The sequence below is a fragment of the Sus scrofa genome, chromosome 1 (genome assembly GCF_054392235.1).
Source record: "Sus scrofa isolate SSC_HxYL_T2T_F1_AM1 chromosome 1, Sscrofa_HxYL_maternal_Yorkshire_Landrace_v2.0, whole genome shotgun sequence".
In the NCBI taxonomy this organism is placed as follows: domain Eukaryota; kingdom Metazoa; phylum Chordata; class Mammalia; order Artiodactyla; family Suidae; genus Sus; species Sus scrofa.
In genome coordinates, this window is record NC_139383.1 from 245,222,136 (window position 1) to 245,239,965 (window position 17,830).

The window sequence follows — 17,830 nt, forward strand, 5'->3', positions numbered from 1 at the left end:
CCCTGAGAAATACATACAGAAATTAGGAAGTCAATTAGATATTAACTGAACTCTTTTGAGGAATGTGATCTGGCCTAGGATTCTCTTTGAACTAGGAACTTCCACTTTCCTTTCACATCGTCTTATTTTATTAGCGATGGCCGAGGTCTCTCAATCTGTGAATAAGGTTTAGTGAGAATTGATGAGCCCTGGCTAAGTAAGAATCCTAATGGCTGTGGGTTGCTGTTCTGTGGTAGAAGTCAAACTCAATTATCTTTAAATTCAACAATTCTTTGTCGGCAGAGGGACTCTTTAGGACAGAACTCTTCTGTGTGTCTTTCTTCATTTGAAATCTTTTGTTGGAAATCAGGCCTACTTTAGAGAGACCAAAAAAAAAAAAAAAAAAAAATCGAAATACAAAACCTTCATTTATGAGGGGAGTGAAAGAAAAAGAGAAAGGGTTTCTCTTTCTAGATTTGGCTTTTTCCAGTAAGGAACAGTTAGACCATCCAGTAAACAATCTTGGCTACTCAGATCAGGCTTTAGAAAACAAACCACCAATTATCACAACATTGTAAGTCAACTATATTTCAATAAAACTTTAAAAAATGGAGAAAACCACCAAAACCATCATAATTTATAAAGAATAGTATGCTTAGCATTGCTGTATACATAGGCCGATTCTACAGGCTTTTATATCATTGTTGCTCCCTTCCACCACTGTAGTCATTTAAGGAGGCGTTCTATTTGGGAAGATAGAACAAAGCCTATCTTTATGCTGTGAACAGTGCAAAGAGGAGGGGAGAAGAGGAAAGAATAATGAACAAGGGGAGAAGGTGGTACTTCTTAAATTTTACTCAGTAAGAATTCCTTCAGTGTCAAATAAGAGGCATATCTAGAATTTGCAGTCTGTCAACTCTTATTCAATGTCTTCAAACATATCCATGGAGACATAGCTCTTTTTTCAATAAGCATATTCACACAGTAATACATTAGCAGACATTAGGACCAGCATGGAATGGAAGGTCCACAAATACACTAGGCTAGAATCAGGAAATTATTATTATTATTTGGTTGCAGCAGCGGTGTGTGGAAATTCCCAGGCCAGTGATGGAACCCGAACCACAGCTGTAACCAGAGCCACAGCAGTGAAAATACCAAACCCTTAACCCACTGAGCCATTAAGGAATTCCAGAAATTATTTTCTAGGAATGATGTATTCTCATTTCCATCATCCTTTTGGGTTGAGTGTGGAAAACAAGATGGTTTGGGGGAGAAAGGCCAGGGGTGGGGGTATTGGTTATGGAGGGAAGACATTGATGATGGGAATTTTTTATTTCCAATGTAAAAAGAGCCTAAGATGTTCCTTCCATGAACCCTCTCATTCACATTTCTTGAAAATGTTTTGAAAGGAATCTGCATAGTTCTATAATCTCATCAGATACTCACTAGGAATCTCAAGCTGGATTTAGTTTCACGGAGTCTAGCTCAGTGGTCTGTACAGTTCTTCCATATGTAAGGGGAATCAGTAGAGAACTGAATATTGGCTTCAAGACCCAGAAAAGTACAAATCCTTTCCAATACAGCAAGCCTTTAAAGTGAATGGAATTTCTTTGGTGAAGTGGGTTTTTCCCCAACCACAGAAAGTCTTTTAGGGGCTAATGCCCTACTCATGAAGCTCCACTTGTAGACCTTTTCACGATCCATCCAGATAGTGTGCATCCACCTGGGCTGTTGGTCCTCAGTGGGTGGGCATTTTCTAATGTATTACTCATTAAGACTTGGGTGCCCCATGTTTCATTTTGGGAGATTAAATGGAAGTGAAATTCATTCCAGGTTACAAGTTATGAACCATTGCATTTATTTGGACATACTAAAAACACAGTTCTGTCCTTGGCTTTGATGACATCAGGGACTATATAAAAGTTCATTCCTCTTTCAGAGAGCATATAGGATAACTGGGAAATTAGAACTTATACTTTAAATGATGAGTACTAATTTTAAAAACCTTTAAGACACTGGATGCCAAGGATCAAATGAGTGTTACTTTCAATGAGCCCTGTAATAATTAGTGGAGCCGTGTGCCTGGAGATGGTACTATAAAGGCCTCCAGCACCTCGCCAAGGGACTCCAATTATTTCAGTGACCCTGAGCCTTGATGCTATGCTCCTGCTAGAGCACCACCAAATACTGGTGTATTTCATTCTCTCATACAAAATAAAGAACTAATTTTACTAGCAGAAAATGGCCCATAGCTATGCCATCCAAAATAAAAGCAACAAGTGGGAGATCCTGTTGTAGCTCAGCGGAAATGAATCCGACTAGTATCCAGGAGGATGGGGCATGCCATGGGTGAGGCCCTAAAAAGCAATCAATCAATCAATAAAATAAAAACAAAGAGTACAGCTTCATGAAAAATAATCTGGCTATCGAGCTGGGCCTGGGTGTCTGTTTTTGAGTTTTTCCAACAATAATTTTTTATTACTCTTTAATTCTTTTCAAATACTCATAGCATCAAAGGTATAAAAACTTAAAGGATGAAAATTTAAGTTTAAAAGTTCTGTCTCAGAGTTCCTGTCATGGCTCAGTGGAAATGAATCTGACTAGCATCCATGCGGATACAGATTCGATCCCTGGCCTCCCTTAGAGGGTTAAGGATCCAGAATGGCCGTGGGCAGTGGTATAGGTCGCAGACATGGCTCAGATCTGGTGTTACTGTGGCTGTGGTGTAGGCCAGTGTCTACAGCTCCAAGTGGACTCCTAGCTTGAGAACCTCCATAATGCAGGTGCGGCCCTAAAAAGACCAAAAAAAAAAAAAAAAAAAAAAAAAAAAAAAAATTCTGTCCACTAACTTAATTTGGTATGCAGTTTGTGAAGAATGGGCACAGCAAAGGCTGTCATTGTTTGATTTTAGCAAGGAATCACTTTGGCCCAGTTCCTAGAACACTAGCATCCCCTCAAGCATACTTCTGGGACCATTTCCAAATTGTAGAAGTGGTTAGAGGAGGACCTTCAGGTACCATGGCAGGTTGAAGGAAGATGCCTTTTGACAGCTTTATAGTTCTCCTTATCATCATTTTCTAACCCATGTTCCTGAAATTTACTGTTCTAAGTACGTTATATGTATGAATTCATTTTTTTCTTCACAAAGATTTTAAAGTCAGTACTTTTATCATGTCCTGTGCTGGTTAATTTTATGTGTCAACTTGATGAGGCTAAGGGATGCCCAGATAGGTGTGTCTGTGAGAGTGTTTCTGGAAGAGATTAGCATTTGAGTCAGTAGACTGAGTAAAGAAGAGAGTCTTCACCAATATGGTTGGGCATCACCCAATGCGTAGAACAAAGAGGAAGGCAAATTAGCTCTTTGCTTGAGCCCAGACATCTATCTTCTGCCCTCCAACATCAGCATTCCTGGTTCTTGGGCCTTAGGATTTGAGCTGAATTACACCACCGGTGTTCCTGGTAATCCAGCTTGCAGACTCCAGATCCTGGGACTTCTCAGCCTCTATAGTCATGTAAGCCAGTTCCTGTAACAAATTTCCTCTCATCTTTCTCCCTCTCCCTCCCTCTCCTTTTTTTTCTTTTTTTTTTTTTTTGGCCTTTTTAGGGCTGTACCTGCAGCATACAGAAGTTCCCAAGCTAGGGGTTGAATCAGAGCTGCAGCTGCTGGCCTGTGCCACACCCACAGCAACACAGGATCCCAGCCACACCTGTGACCTACACCACAGTTCCCAGCAACTCCAGATCCTTAACCCACTGAGTGAGGCCAGGGATCAGACCTGTGTCCTCTTGGATGCTAAGTAGGTTCATTACCGCTGAGTCATGACGGGAACTCCATATATTTATATATCCTAGTGGTTTTATTTCTCTAGAGAACTCTAATGCACCTCCATTTCACATTTGGGAATACTGAGGCACAGAGTTAATGGCTTTCCCCAAATCGCACAGCTAGTGAGTGGCAGAGCCATTCTGCAGTCAGTATTCTTAACCAGGGTGCCTGCCACCTCTCAGGTAGATTACTGATGACCCCTTTGAGCTAAGGCCTAACCTCTAGGGTTTAACTGAAGGAGCTGGACCTAGAGAAGTCCAGTTTGGCGATGGTTGGAGTTCCTTTCAGCTAGGAGCATCAGAAAAGCCCTGGAAGAAGAGACTCTCTTGAGCTCATGGACGGTAGCCACAACACAGGAGCGGCATGTTTGTGGGCAGGTGCAAAGTTTGTCAAGACAAACCCTATCTGCTCTGATTCTTCCATGGCATCTTTTTTTCTTCACTTCCAGTCCTTAAGGAAATTGCAACAACTTGTAGCAAGACTTGCTCTTTCCCAGGGCCTCTCAGTCACCTGTGAAGTTAGTTTGAGTGTGCTTTACTACTGGGAAGGGAGAGTAGACATGGTTGGAGAATGTACATGGTAGCACTTTGGGGAGGGAATATCCACTCCCTCTCATCACAAATGGTAACTCTGGGAGGTTCCCTTTGCCCTTGTACTTCTGCTTCCTTTCTCCCCTCTTGTTGGCTCCTCACCTCACCATCCACCATCCTCCCTAATATGGTAATCGTGGACACGTTTATTGAAAGGTGGTCATTAAAGTTAAGAAATGATATTCCATCTTTCTCTTTTTTGCTTCTTGCCCTTCTAAAGGGCCATCCTAGCTTTCCTGGTGCCTTCTGAGGGTGCCTAGACTAACGAGGTACACAGAAATGTGGAGCCTTGCTTAGGAGTCCTGGCCTTGGCTCCATCCTTCTCTATAAAGGAAGCAGAGACACACTGATTTGGAAGTGGGTAGGCGTGGGAGCTGGTTCTGGCACTTGCTTAGCGAGTTCTTTCTTCCCCATTTGGCTGTTGTTCAGGGTGTATCTGTTCTTCCCTTCAGCAAAGATCCCTGAAAGAATAGAGACAGCAGGGATAGGAGTTGTACCCCAGAACTCTTTCCTGAACTTCTCAATATCAGGAAGACAGTGTTAGGTGATGCTAAGGCTTTAATATTACCAGCTGGTACTGGCTGGGGGAAGAAAGTCGTTCTCTGTAGTCCCAGCAGGGCCCACAAATGGTTGTAGCTTTGTCAATATTGAATCAAGAGCCCTAAAATATTTCATCTTCCCTAATCCAATAATCCTACCACTGGAACTGTGTCCTGAGGAAAGAGTTCAAAGTAAAACAAGGTAATTATAAGTATATCCAGTGCCCAGATCCTAGGTTCTAAATACTATTATTCATGAGTAGGTACCAGAGCTCCTTGGAGAAATCACTTATTCAGATCTGGGGCAGGGAAACCTCTCACTGTCAGTAAGTCAAATGGTGCTTGGAGGGTGAAGAGTTTTGACTGGAGAGGCAGTGAATTCTGCTTTGGATTGAGTTTGAGGTACCTGGGAGATACACAGCTGGAGAGGTTCAATGTGGGGGCTGCATAGATATGGATGTAGACATATAGGTATAAGTGCAGACATGGTGCAAATGGATAATAGGCCTGAATAGTTCCTGCATCACTTTGCAGCAAAATTGTCTCAGATACTTGGTGAACATGCATATCTCTGGGTCCTACCTCTGGGAGCAGGACAAACTACATTTTAAGGTATTTCCCCCCCCAACCCCGAGTCACTTTTTAAGCACATAACAGACTAAGAAATACTTATTTAAAAGATCATGAGGAGTTCCCACTGTAGCACAGTGGGATCGGCAGCATCTTGGGAGCACTGGGATGCAGGTTTGATTCCCAGCTGGCACAGTGGGTTAACTGTCTGGTGTTGTCGCAGCTGTGGCTTGGGTTGCAACTGCGGCTCACATCTGATCCCTGGCCTGGGAGCTCCATGTGCCATTGGGTGGCCAAAAAAGGAAAAAAAAAAAAAAAAAAAAAGATTGTGAAAATGTGAGGAGCCATTGTAGGACAGATACAGAAGTAGGAGGTAGCCCTGGATACCACAGTACACAGAGCCAGGGCACAATGTTTTATTACAGAGCCCTGTGCCATCATACTGAGAGGGCAAAAGAGTTTCTACAAGCATAAATGTAAAAAGGAAAACCATAAAAGTGCAGAAGAAAATACAGGTAAAATTTTACCTGATTACAAGGTAGAGAACTTTCTAAAAGCAAAGGAAAAAAAAACAGTGTTGCCATGTTTGTCTGCATGAATTTTTTCTTTTTCATTTTTTAAAGTTTTATTAAAGCATAGTTGATTTACAGTTTTGTGATGCATGCTAAGTATTTCGCCATGTGAAAAAAAATCATGAAAAACATTAATATAAGAAATGGGGAAATGGAGTTCCCGTTGTGGGTCAGTGGTTAACAAATCTGACTAGGAACCAGGAGGTTGCAGGTTTGATCCCTGGCCTTGCTCAGTGGGTTAAGAATCCGGCGTTGCCATGAGCTGTGGTGTAGGTTGCTGATGCGGCTCGGATCCCGAGTTGCTGTGGCTGTGGCGTAGACTGGTGGCTACAGCTCCAATTCGACTCCTAGCCTGGGAACCTCCATATGCTGTGGGTGCAGCCCTAAAAAGACAAAAAGACAAAAAAAAAAAAGGGGGGGGAAATATTATAGCAAAGTTAATCAAATAAAGTAATATCATTAATATATGAAACTTTCATAATCCACTCAGGAAACTATGAATATCCTAGTAGAAAAATGAGCAAACACATGATCAGGAAATTCTCAAAGGAAATACAATTGTGTGTGTGTGTGTGTGTGTATATATACACACACATGAAAAAATGACTATGAAATGCATATTAAAACAAAAATAAAATGCCTTTTTAAAATATTACACATGTGAGATCATGCAGTATTTCACTTAGCATAATGCCTGAAATGCTATTTTTTAGCTCAAGTTGGTAACTAGTTTAGCAATGCTCTGGCAAGAGAATCAGGGAACTAAGCAGAGTCCTTCACTCTTAGTAAAATGTATTTGGTGGAATTTTTCTGAAAGGAATTTGGAAATCTATATCAAAAATTCAAAAATTTACATAAAAAAGCAGTTCTGCTTCTAGGAATGTATCTTTCACTGTTACAAAAAGATGTTCCTTCCAGTTTTATTGCTAATATCAACAAATTGGAAACAACTTGAATGTCCAGCAGTGATTTGGTTCAATAAATTATGGAAGTCATATAATGCTATATTTTTTAAAGCCTCTGCAGAAGAAGCATGCTTTAGTAAAAGTATTTCAAACTTGGGTGCCATGCAATAACAGAAATGAGTGAAGTAATCTGGACATTTAGTGGAGAAGAGAACTGTTTCATTTTCCTCTTATTTCTATCATTAAATTTTTTTTAAAGAATGTAAAATTATAAACAGCAATTGACAATCTCAATTGGAGACAATAGGGAACAATGGGGAACTGCAGTAAAGTAGAAAGCACGGGTGCTGTCATATAGGAACAGCTGAGCTCCATGTGGTTGAACACCCGGTGAGCCAATCAAACTTATTTATTGGCTACCAGTTTACAACCTTTGCTTTAAAATTTTTGTTGACCGAAAAAAAAAAATTGTTTAAAATTGTTAAGTAAAAAAAAAGGGTTCTGCAGGAGTAAATGTATAAGAGTAAATGTAAAATATCATAGTATGATGTTGACTTGGATAATACTTATGGGTATTTGTGTGTGTGTGCATCTTAATATGTACACAGAAAAAAAGCTTAGAAGGAAATAAGCTAAAATGTGGTTTTATGTAGGTCTTATGATCACAGGCTGTTTTACTTTTTTCTTTAATATCCCTGTATTTTTAATGTTTTCTATACAAATGCATATTATTACTTTAAAAACAGTTAAATGAACGGAAGTTTATTTTGAAAACACCTTCTCAGTTTTGACAGGAAGGATGTCCCTGAAAAGCTCAGATGGAATCTCTCTAGAAGTTGTATTGTCAGCTCTTGAACCTGGGTTTTGTACCTGGTGGTTGTTATTATTATTATTATTTATTATTCTATTGTGTTTAAAATGCTTACTGGCTTTTGCAGCCTTGTGCTTATCACCATTGCCAAGATGTTTATGGACATGTAAGCCAGTAAGAATTTGCCTGTTCTAAGTTTTGAAAAAGTTGTATTACTTCATAGAGATGTACACGTTAATAAACTGTACAGATACATATTATCAACTCCAGACCCGGCAGCACTAGTTTAAACAGCACAAAACCATGCGCTATGCCTCAATCGTCCAAATGTCCATGTGAAAACATTGCCACTCACGCAGTTACCTGGGCAATCTTAAAACACGGATAAGCTGGCTGTTTTCCCCTGGCCTGGAGAATGCAGCAGATTCACACTTTGTAAGTCTGGCCAGCAAATCCAGAGAATGCAAATAGAGAGTCGCAAACCTGTGAGCACTTTTATTCCCTTCCCAGACGTACAGAGCAAAATGGATCGCTTTGCAATGGTGAAGGGAGAAAAAAGAATTGAAAAGAAGAAAAGAATGTGTTGGTTATGTCTCCCAGTGGCTTGGGTAGCGGGGGATTTTTTTTTTTTTTTTTTTTTTTTTTTTTAGGAAAAGCGGGATCCTAATGGGCACTCCCAGTCGGCAGAGGCAGCCTCTGAAAGCTCCTCTTGTCAGTGGATAGAAGGATCCATTGTTTTCCCAATCTGAAGTTATCACGCTTCCCTTTATCCTTTCTTTTGGACCTTTTAGTGTTTGCTTTATCAGAATATTTTAATCCCTTCTGTGGTGACTGGTGTAATTTATCTCATTAAGCCTCTCCTGTTTTCTTCTGTTTACATGACTAATATTATTATGTTTTATGGAGCTTATACCAACAAGCTCCTCCTTTGTCCCATTGTTCCAGCTCTAGGCCAAAAATCAACAAAGTTTTATCTTTCCAATCTTGGGCCTCACCTACTTGTCATTCAGTTTGTACAGGTTGCGTGAAGAGCATGTTCCTTTGAAAACAAAGCAAGGATTCATTTTTATGACCTAAAACCAAACAATTACCTTTCTCGAAAAGTCCTGGTCATCTCTTTTTATGAGTATAGACTGGCAGAGACTCACCTTATGAGGGAGGGAAAAAGCAGGTACTTCCTTGTTGGTCGAAAGCCCAAAGTCCCTGAGTAAATAACGCCCTGCTCCCTAACCTGTATTTTTTTCATGGTGTATAGAGTATCCTGGAAGCAGAGAACCTGCACCCAGGAAGGCACCTGGTGAGTTTATCGCATCCAAGCCCCTGCCCTTGAGCAAGACACACCCAAGCCAGACTGAGCCAGACCAGAGGCGAATGGGTCCTGTTTTTAAAGGTACATGAAGGAGAGTCTTCACTGAACCAGTCACATATTTGAAATAGCATGTCAGAAAATTCGTTCTCTAAAAAAAACCAGCCTAATAAAAGCTTTTATTGTCATTTCCTCAATTACGCTGCTTCTTTTCCAAATTGAAAATACCTGGGTGCCATCCTCAGGGAATCAACAACAATTTAATGAGCAATAACTTCCCACAAGGCAGTGATTCTCAAATGTTAGTGCAGATCAGAATTACCTGGAGGCTTATTAGAAACACAGGTTGCTGGACCCCAACCCCCAGAGTTTCTGATTCCTGAGATGGAGCAAAGCTTAAGAATTTGCATTTCTAGCAAGTTCCCAGGTGATGCTGATGCTGTCTGACCACAGATCCCGCTTTGAGAACTGCTGATGGCAGGAACTCTAAAAGAGAAATATGAGGATAATTAGGAGGCAGAAACAAGTGGATTAGCAGCAAGTTAAACAAGTTGACCTCTACATAGAAAATGCTAAATACCTATCAGAAAATTTCTGTGCTGTCGGAGTCCAGGGGGGGAAGGCTGACCATGAACAGTAGTTTAGGATGTTAGCCATTAACATAGGGACCTGCGGGAGCAGAGCTGAGGAGCAGTGTTCAGGCCAGTTGGAGAAGAGGCCAGGAAAACTTCCTGCAGAACCGGAGGCCTGAGGAGTCATTGCTAAGTTGTTGCTTAAGGAAGGGAAGGTATGTGCTCTGCCAGCAGAAGGAACTGTATAGGATTAAAGAGGAGATGTGGGGTTTTCTTGGAACAGCAGGTCGTACAGTTTTGTCAGAGGGGAGAGTGGCAAACAATGTGATGATGACAGAACTGCAGAGGTAGTCAGGGGCTAGCTAGATCAGCTGGCTTAAGGAGCATGACAGTGTTCCAAAGACCATTATTTGATGTGAGATGAAAAAAGAATAGAGGGCACAATTGTTCCCAATCCTGTACTTCCTTCTCTGTTAACTGGGACTTCTCTACAGAGTTTACTCTGGTTTTCAGCTGATGTCCAGGCCTTAACTTTCCAGCCTAAGTGTGGACAAAATTCCCTTTCCTTTTAGTTTAGTTGAGAGCTTTTGGAGTTTCATAAAGGGATATTTGTGAAAACACTAGGAAAACATAAAACCAAAGTGAACAAAGAATACTAGAGCTTGGTTCTGGAAATAGGCTTCTAGCTCTATCTTTCACTAGCTATACTGCCTTGAGCTTGTTAACTAATTTCTTGTGCCATTGTTTCTGTATTTAAATAGAGACTTAATTCTGTAACAAGAGCCACAAGATCTTACATGGTTTGACCCCTACTTGTCTTTCTCAGCCTCATCTTATATCTAATGATTTTAACTTTTTCCGCTCCAGCTGCATAAGTCTTTCAACCTTGTGTTTTTTCATGATCCCTTCTACCACAGGGCCTTTGCACATACTGTGTCCTCTGTCTGGAATAGTCTTGCCTTCCACTTCAGTAATTACTAGATTTAGATTTAAGACCCACTCCCACTAGAAAATCTTTGATTTTCCCGAATAGATAAAATCCCTCCTCTTATAGATTTTTTTGGGGTCTTTTTGGGTCTTTTTGTCTTTTTCTAGGGCCACACCCACGACATATGGACGTTCCCAGGCTGGGGTCCAGTTGGAGCTGTTGCTGCCAGCCTACCACCAGAGCCACAGCAATGCTGGATCCAAGCCGCGTCTGTGACCTACACCACAGCTCATGGCAACACCGGATCCTTAACCCACTGATTGAGGCCAGGGATTGAACCCGCAACCTCATGGTTCCTAGTCAGATTCATTAACCACTGAGCCACGACAGGAACTCCCTCTTAAAGGGTTTTTTTAGTGTGATGAACTTATTTGATAGCACTTAATATTGTTTTTTTCTGTGTAATTTAATATTTCTCCTTTCCTAGACCAGGAGTCAGCAAACTATTGCCAACTTTGGCTGGCAGCTTGTTTTTTTCTTTATTTTATGTAATTTATTTATTTTTGCCTTTTTAGGGCCACACCACAGCATATTAAGTTCCCAGGCCAGCAGTTGAATCAGAGCTGCAGCTGCCAGCCTATGCCACAGCCACAGCCACGGCAACACACCAGATCTGAGCCAAATCTGCAACCTATACCGCAGCTTGCAGCAACACTGGATCCTTTAACCTACCGAGCGAAGCCAGGGATAGAACCTGCATCCTCATGGACACTAGTTGGATTCTTATCCCACTGAGGCACAAAGGGAAATCCAAGCAGCCTGTCTTTTTAAAATAAAGTTTTGTTGAAACACAGCCAACCCACTTAATTACATATTATCTGTGGCCACTTTTGTACTAACTACAGTGGTAGAGTTGAGTAGTTGCAGCAGGTTTTATGGCTCACAAAGCCTAAATAATTGCTCTGGCCCTTTAAAGAAAAAAAATTTGCAAATTTCTATGTTTAACTATGATCTGCGTGAGAGCAGGCACAAGGTGTGTTTTTGCTTACTCACGTACCTTCAGCATCTAGCTCAGTGTCTGCTACATGGAAGATGTGTGGTAAATAAATGAATGAATGAATAAATTTTCAAAAGTAAATATTAAGAGATGCAAGCAAAACTCTGTTTTACTAGCATGTTGAAAGGGTTAAGTAAGATGATATATGTAAAGAACTCAGCAGTGTAGTGCCTGAAACTTAGCAGATGGTTAATAAATGTTGACAGTTATTATTCTCCATCTTTCCTGAGTGCATTTTAGTCTTCTCTCTGGCTCTGGACTTAAGCTGTCTGCTGGCCTGATTTGTGTTCTTGTCCTTCACTTGTCCTATTGTCTCTTGTCCTCTGACCTTTGCCTCATGCATGAGAAAGGCATTTCTCTTTCTGACTCCAGGGTTCTTTCCTTGGTCTCAGATTCTTAGCATTGTCTTCTCTACTGTTCCCAGAGATTTCCTTTTAGGATATTCAGTCTATTTGAAGCATATTTTTCTCAAACCTTGTCATAGCCTTAGGGTAACCTTCCTTTAACCTGTCCCCCAGGGCTTAGCTTCACCAAGGGTCATCTAAGTGATGGCACTTTTGTCTTATTTTATGGCCAGCTCCTTCAGCCACAGCAGACAATTTCTTCTTTTCCGATTTGGCAGGAGGAGCTGTAGGATTGGAGGAAAGCTCCTAATGAGAGAGCAATGAACAGAGGCTGGAGAACTGAATCTGTGTGGTTTTGAGGCAGGAAGGATCAAAGCCCGGCCCAGAGATTGTTCAGCCTGCATACAGCCCAGCTGGGGCAGGGCCCAAAAGGAGGAGTCTTAGTGAAACAGGGGTCAGAGAACCTTAACCTGTGAGCCAAATCCAGCCTGCCTTCCATGTTTCTGTGCTCTCATACTAGGAATGGTTGGGGAGAAAAATCAAAAGAAGAATATTTTATGGTGCATAAAAATTATATGAAATTCAAATTTCATTGTCCCTAAATAAAGTCTTATTGGAACACAGCTGCGCTCATGTATTTACATCTATGGCTGCTTTCACGTCACAACAGCAAAGCTGAGTAGTTGGTGTTCTAGACCAGAAGGCTGAAGATGGGAGTTTGCATTGTGGCTCAGTGGGTTAAGAACCTGACGTAGTGTCCGTGAGGATGCGGGTTTTCGATCCCTGGCCTTGTTCAGTGGGTTAAGGATCTGGCATTGCTGCAAGCCGCAGTATAGTTTACAGTTGTGCTTTAGATCTGGCATTGCTATGGCTGTGGTATAGGTAGACAGCTGTAGCTCCAATTCAGCCCCTAGCTTGGGAACTTCCATGTGCCGCAGGTGTGGCCCTAAAAAGGAAAAAAGAAAAAAAGCTGACTATGTTTACTGATTGTCTCTTTAGAGAAAAGGTTTGCCATCCCTCCCGAGTCACACCATTAGCCTAAGCTGTAACAGTGACTTTGACCTGAGCTCATCAGAGCATCTTCTGTGTTCAGTGTTGCAAGGCCTCTACAAACACCACTAAGTCCAAGCCCAAGCCTAGGGTGTGTCAGGGAGGGAATGGGTTAATTAGGTGGGTTAATTAGAGGAATCATTCCTAGAAGAGGTGGGAAGGGATGAGATGAGAGAACACAACAGTCTGGTTCAAATGCAGGTTCTGACACCTACAGCAGTGTCTTACCTTGAGTCAGTGTCTTACCTTCTCTAAACAGCAGTTCCTATATTTAAAATAATTATACTCTCAAATATATAGTGATGTGGTGAGGACCACATGAGTTAATCCATGGTACAATACCTGGTGTGTAGTAGGCACTCAATAAATATTCGCTACTATTACTGTGTATCATGAAGTACACCAGTGGAAGGGTTGCCTTTGGGGAGGAGAAAGCCATCTCACTTAGTGCACTGTGTGGAACAGAGTAAAACACATAGACATTGGAGACAAACATACCTGGATTCAGTTCTGTCTCTGCTAGTGATATGCGTATACATCACTACTGTGTGATCTTAGGAAAGTTGATTGACTTCTCTGAGCCTCAGTCGCCACCTCCCTTCCTTTATGTAACTCAATTGGGACCTTCCCGCTCTTTGATTTAGGAAATATTTCCTTATGGAATCACCTGTCTCCATCTCACGTGAAACACACGGGGCTTCTGTTTCACCCTGGGCTAGTAAGCCCATTCAGAAAATTCTCTTTCTGCAAACACTGCATGAATGTAATAAATATATTGGAGATTTGAAGAGCTCTACTTTTGAGAGTGGGGTCATTTGGTGTCCTGCACAGTCTTTTTCCAAACCTCCTGCTTTCCTCTTGCCTCTCCCTTCTTTTTGAGTGAAGAGCCCACAGTGCTCCCCGCCTCCCCATTTTCTACCCGTTTCTCTATAACCTACTCCTCCCACTGTGGCCCAAAGAAGCTGGTCACTGCATTTCCCCACAAAGATGGTTCTGTCCCCAGGAGGAATTCTCCTACTGGCTGCTGAAAGAACAAATTTCATCTATCCCTTAACAAGCAAAATACGGATGATTGTGACTACTTCACAAAGTGTTTGTGGGAATTAAGTGAGGTAATGTATCTGCCAGCTCCTGGCGTGCAGAAGGCGAACCTTGCCTTGAGTTCTTGAGTCCTCCTTTGAGATCCGAAGGAACAAAGAGAGAACTGAGATATTTTGAGGCGGGGGCAAGCGTTGATCCAGCAGCCGGAAGGTCATCTTGACCATCACCCTCCAGTGGAGTAGAAGAGATTATTTGCCAAGAGAAACTGGGAGAGGTGGAGAGACTCAGGGCGGAAGCCAGACAAGTCTGGTTTATCTTGGAGTCCAGCCAAAAGGGTTTAGTTACTAAAACAGCAGTTCCTCTACATAAATCCTTCAGGTTCTTGAAAAATATTACTAAATCACTCCTGAATCATAAATAATCCTAATTTTATTAATCTTGCCTTTCAGGCCAAGGCACAGCTCCTGCAGGCCTACCCCTCTTGAGCATAAACCTGAAGAGGGAGGGTCCCCGGGCAGAGGGTGGTACTCGTGCCCTGCGCTGAATGGTGTTAGGTGGCCAGCAGTTTAAAGCTGGCATTCCCTGATGTTTTCAAAGTGGGCTCTTCTTAATAATCTTAAGCACAGGACTCAGAATTGGAGGTTTATTGGCAATGTTCTGCAGGCAGGGGCATGGGAGTTCTGTTACTTGCCTACTTGGACTTGTTTGATGTCCTGTTTGTGTTAGTATTCTTTTTCTTTCTTTCTTTTTATTTTAACCGCAGAGGGTTTTTTTTATTTATTTATGTGCTTTACTTCTTCCAAAAGAGCTGATAGATGGCTCTCTTCCATTTTGCTTTGGGCCAAGGATGTTTCTACCCAATGTTGTGAAAACAAATGGTTGTGATTAGTCAATGCCATGTTGTCTCCTATACCTTAAGAGGCCCTTGCTAGCCTCCCTAACTGCCCCTGCCCATCTCTCTCTCACTCTCTCTGTTTCTTTTTTTAAGTGAAAGATTTTCCATGGTTTTCTTTCCAAAGCAAAGCAAAGGGTTAAGAGTTAGCAACACCTGTCTCTGTTATGTGATGTTGTTTGGGGCTAAAAAAAAAAAAACAAAAAACAAAAAACAAAAAAAAAACAAACAAACAAATTAGCAGTCTGCTGTGTCTTCTGAGTCTTTATTAAATGTTTTGGTTTTATGACTTAATGTTTTCTCCAAATAGAAAACTAATTTGTGTTTGTGTATAAAATGGGGAGACACCAAAAAACATAAAGAAATGTAAACAAAAAGTATGTATTGAGTTTTTCCACCATGGGAATTGCCACTGTTAACATCTTGACTCATTGCCCTAGACTTTCGTTTCTCTGCACATGTGGGTAGTTACCATATGTGGTCCTATTTATGCACATGGTTTTGAAGCCTGATTTTCCTTTTTTTTTTTTTTTGCTTTTTAGGGCCACACCTACAGCATATGGAAGTTCCCAGACTAGGGGTGGAATCGGAGCTACAGCTGCTGGCCTATGCCTCAGCCACAGCAACTCGAGATCCAAGCTACATCTGTGACCTACACCACAACTCACAGCAACACTAGATCCTTAACCCACTGAGCGAGGCCAGGGATTGAACTTGCATCCTCATGGATCCTAGTCGGGTTTGTTAACCACTGAGCCACTAAGGGAATTCCTGAAGCCTGATTTTCTACATATGTTTATTTCATGAGCATTTCCTAATCAATAAAACTTCATCAAAAGCACTCTTTTTTTTTTTTTTTTTAAAAAAAAGCTCTTTTTTTTTTTTTGCTATTTCTTGGGCCGCTCCTTTGGCATATGGAGATTCCCAGGCTAGGGGTCCAATTGGAGCTGTAGCCACCGGCCCACACCAGAGCCACAGCAACGCGGGATCCGAGCCGCGTCTGCAACCTACACCACAGCTCATGGCAACACCCGATCGTTAACCCACTGAGCAAGGCCAGGGACCAAACCTGCAACCTCATGGTTCCTAGTCGGATTCCTTAACCACTGTGCCACAACAGGAACTCCAAAAACACTCTTCTTGATGGCCGCGTAGCATCTGTAGTATTTGCTGTCCCTAACTTAATCACTCTCAGATGGTTCCACATGTAGGATGTACCTACCATATAAACAATGCTGCAGTGAGCTTCTTTGTATGCTGTCCTTGTGTATCTGAAAATTCCCATGGAAGGTAGTCCTAGAAGTAGGATTACTGGTCAAATAGAATCCTGGAACCTCACCTGAGTCTTCACTGACTTTAATCAGCCCAAGATGTTCACCTTGGATCACATAACAAAGTGTTTAATAGCTAAAATTGCAAATGGACTGGCTAATTTTTGCCTATTGGTAGTTTCATGGTATGCAGCTTGAAGACAATATAATGATGTTGTGTCATAATTATGGTTTGGAGATATTCCAAAGTGATGATGATAATAATAATAGCTAACATTTACTGGGTGGTTCCTATGTGCTGGTCTCTGTTTTAAGTGTTTCGCAGATATTAACTCATTTAATTTCATTAGAACTCTAGGAAGTACAAAGTACTTTTATCCCCATTTTATAGATGGGAAAGCTGAGGCAAAAGCAGGGTTAAACTGCAAGATTAGTGGCTGAGCCAAGGATTCAAACCCAAGCATTCTGGCTGGGAGTCCATGCTCTTACCCACTCAGTCTGGAAGCAACCAAGTAGATGAGATTCCTCACCCCCAGCAGACCCACTGAGGCTGCAGAGCAGCTGGAAGGGGGATGGTGAGTCCATGCTCACTGCCTGGTTACAACCATCCTCTCCCCCAGCTCTTGGTGCCCCCTTCACTAGCTGTGCACCTGCTGCAGAGCACCCAGTTCTGTATCTGAAAGGAAGAGGGATATATATCAATGTAGTGTCAGGAAGCTGCTTCCTCAGGAGGGAAGGGAGGAAATAAATGAAAAAACACTGCTGCAGGGTCTTGGGTTTTTTGTTTTGTTTTCATTTTTGTTTTTGACAACAATCATTAGAGCGTTAGGTTTGCCTAATGAGAAGCGATGTTTCCCAATTTCATTTCATTGGGTTCCTGGCTCATCTATTGGTGCAGCTCCAGAAGTGAGCTGCAGAGCAGGAGTTCCTGGAGACGCCAGTGACCGTGAATCCTGAAGGAGGTAACTAATCATTTTTGATCCTGTCCACTGCTGAGTGCCTTGGTTACAAATGACCTCCAGACAACTGTTCAGCGTGGATGGTTCTAAAGGCACCTCGTAGAGAGCGGTGCATGGGACTGGAGTTCTGATTAATGGCCATTTTCTTTTGTCCCACCTCCTTATGTTTCCTTAAAATAATACTGGTGTTACAAAAGACTACACAGGGTGTTTCTATATAGGCAAATTCGACTGGTGCGGTTGTGAAACAAAATATGGCACAACCACTGCAGCAGAACACAAACACAGAGCAAATCCGTCCTGCTTCACCTCCCACCTGGCCAGGTTTCCTCGTGAGGAAACCCAGCCAGAGTAGTTCCCTCGGTTCACATTGGCTCAGGATTGAACTGTGGAAAATCTTTGAACAGCACCACAGTGACCAGGGAAGAAATGAACCACAGAACCTTTCAGGGATGTTTGCAGCAGAGAAATCCTCCCATGGGTGTAGCTCTCTGCAGTGGGGTGACCCCATGCAGATAGAAATCAGCCTTCAGTGGCTGCTCTGCCTGGATCTGGCACATAGAGGCCATCAACCAACAAAGCCTGAATTGCTGTGGGTTCTGTTGAGTTGAAGTG

General features: G+C 42.0%; 1 protein-coding gene across 6 annotated transcripts in view; it reads left to right on the forward strand.

Annotated features, from left to right (window-relative positions):
• LOC100154821 (spermatogenesis-associated protein 31D4) overlaps window positions 1-17,830 on the forward strand; it is a 191,497-nt gene that overhangs the window by 11,417 nt on the left and 162,250 nt on the right. The gene's annotated exons all lie outside the window — the stretch shown is intronic.